The sequence below is a fragment of the Callospermophilus lateralis genome, chromosome 12 (assembly GCF_048772815.1).
Source record: "Callospermophilus lateralis isolate mCalLat2 chromosome 12, mCalLat2.hap1, whole genome shotgun sequence".
Taxonomy (NCBI): Eukaryota; Metazoa; Chordata; class Mammalia; order Rodentia; family Sciuridae; genus Callospermophilus; species Callospermophilus lateralis.
Window position 1 is genome coordinate 73813003 of NC_135316.1, and position 3015 is coordinate 73816017.

Here is a 3015-nt window from a genome sequence, read left to right on the forward strand (position 1 = left end):
TAATTTGAAATCCTCTGCAAGTCAATGGAGTTAAAACCATGGAAAACCGTGGTTATAATAGACAATCTACATTCAAAGCACAGGCAATCCCCAAGTTGCAAATGGGTTATATTCCAAAAGTTAATTTGAAACTCTGCTGTTTAGAACTTGCAAAGGCATTTTGCCATGGAAACAAAGTTATAGATGACAGTTGAATCTCTAAGCTACCCACAAAAGTCTATCTAACCTATAATGTGTCTGAATCCAATTGCTTCAACGAGAGGTTTGTAACAGAACATAATAGTCTACTGACAGGCTGACTGGTGGTCCACTTTATCAGAATCTCTCCATTTTGTGTTGTTGGCTTGTCCTTTTAATATTTCTTCATTTTATCCCTTGAAGATGTATTAGTCAAATAATAATACCTTTCTATAAAAAGTGCTTATTTCATTTCTCATAGCCCTGGAGATTATTTTAGGACTTTGATTTATCTTAAAGCAAGAAAGAAATAAATATTCTTTTTTTCCCTCTGTGATAAAAATCAGTTTCTTTCCTTATAAGGTGATTTGTTATTGTTTGATGTCTGGATTTTGCTCTTTTGGAAATTTATGCAAAGTTAAAAATCCTTTCCCATCACTTGGTTTGACGGCAGTAATCCATAAAGATTTTTTTTCTTGTTTTGCTTTAATGTATTAGTTATTTTAAATGACTCTGATAACAACAGTAGCTTGACAAATATCAGGGAAGGCCATTAATCAACAATACCAAATAGCTTTTTCGCTTTTGCCATTTCACTTCCCTGACCCCTGATTAAAAATAAATGGTTCCTAAATTCCTCATGTGCCACTCAAAGTCCTTCTTAACCTAGCCCCAACCTAATCTTTCTGCCCTGTATCTCCATAACCTCCATCACAAACTTTGTTCTGACGTTTTTACCCCAGACACATTTGCCATTTTCCCATTTGCCTTTGCAGCTGCTGTTCCTACTAGAGCGTTCTACTTGGAACAGTCTATCTGAAACCCATTCTTCGAGGTTCACCTCAAACTTCACCCCTTTTGTGCTAACATGGAGTGATGGAAAAGGTTCACACAGAGCTTAGTGTGAATCCCAGCTCTGCTCCTTTCTTAGCTGTATAATGTGAACTTCAGTTTAACCTTTCAGGGCAATGTTTGTCATCTATGGAATGGGACTAATAGTACTTTGATCACAATGTCATTGCAAACATTAAATAAAGGAAGTTGCCTGTCTTTGACCATCCCATAACAACTGATTGTTTGCCCTTTGGAACACCTATAGCAAATTTTATCTCAGCTGTTTTTTAAATGCCGTATCTCTAAGTGGCTTTTTACATGAGTATATTTTGACTCCCTAACCAAGTAGTTTTAACCTATCTGGATAAAATCTATCAGTCAAAGACAAGATAGGATTTCAGAAATCAGAAACCACTCTAGGTATTCCAGACCAAAAAAAAAAAAAAGATTTCATTTAAGGAATTAGTGACATGGATGCTAGAAGACTTAAGGAGCAAATGGAGGATGCTGGAGGAAGTAACCAGCACCTCCAAGGTTGCAGAAGCCAGAGAACTAAACAGAAAAACCTAGGAGCTTGAAGGAGAAAGGCCCTCATATGGTGATTCAGCTCTCTGAAGAAGGTGTCTTGGTTAGTGCTTATGCTAATAAAGGGACACAGCTGGCTGGTCCTCTTAGCCCTGAAGCAATGTGGCACAGCTAGTGCTAAGCATACCAAACAACACCAGGGCTTTTTCTGTAGCTGTTATCTTTTGAAGGAACAACACTGACAGGCATTGCAGTAGAAAGCAAGTCCTGTCTCTCTTTCACCTCCTTTCCAGTCACTCTTTAACTACAACATCTCATTGGCAGATACTAATAGGAAGGATCTGGTAAGGAAGTTTGGGAAATGTAGTTTCCAGACTTAGCTTTAGCATCCCAGAGCAGAATATAACAGGGTGAGCTTGGAGCTCAAAATAAAAGATAAATAATCAGCACAAAAAAGGAAATCTTTAAGATCAAGGCATTTGTTCTTTGTACAAAGGTGTCACTATAAAAGTATGCAAGAAATATTTCTTGGTTGTTGATTGGTTTTCTCAATTGCAATAGACCATTCTCAGAACAAATCTGGATTATCAATTTAAAATAGATTCTTACTAGAAAGGAGTTCACTCTTATTTTGTGTTGAGTAAGATGCTTAGTATAATATCAATGTGCAATAGATACTGTTATTAAGAAAATTAATATAGTAAGTTGTTTCATTAATATGCAAGTCCCTCACCTAAAGTAGCTGGATTTTGTAGCTAGAGTCACAGCTTAAGCTTAAGCTGTGTGTTTTTTTGTGTGTGTGTGTTTTGTTTTGTTTTGTTTTTCCTTGCCTTGGGATTTGAACTTGATTTGGACAGGTTTGTAGAATTCAGAGAGCAAGCCTATTTACAAAGGAAGAGAAAAACATATCCTAAGTGAATAGAGATAAATGAAGTTTGCTAGCATTAGCAGTAAAGGTTTGGTAGGATATGTTGTCTATTCCATGAGCTTAATCTTGAGTCCTGGAATTGCAAACAAGTTACAGTACTGAACTAATCCATTTTCTGTTGCTAATAACACAGTATCATAGACTGGGTTGGTTATAAAGAAAAAAAGGTTTACTTTGGCTCATAGTTCTGGAGGTGCAAAATCAAGGAGTTTCATATGGTGATGGCATTCTTGCCAGGTAGAATTCCTAGGTGGTTCGGGGCATCCCATAGCAAGAAATAGAGAGCATTTGTGTATATGTGTGGTTTTGGTCTCTCTCATTCATACAGATCACCAGGATTCAGTCATGTGGGCTCCATCTTGATGAGTTTATCTAATTCTTAGAACCTCCCAAAGGCCTCATTTCTATTTATTTCAAAATCAGATTAAGTTTTCATCCTCTTACTACCTTACGATGGATGTAAACTCCAGAATGAGTTTTGAGGGAGCAAAACAAATTTAAACCATCACAAGTATATAATTAAATGCTTCATTATGTTGTACATAGTGGTT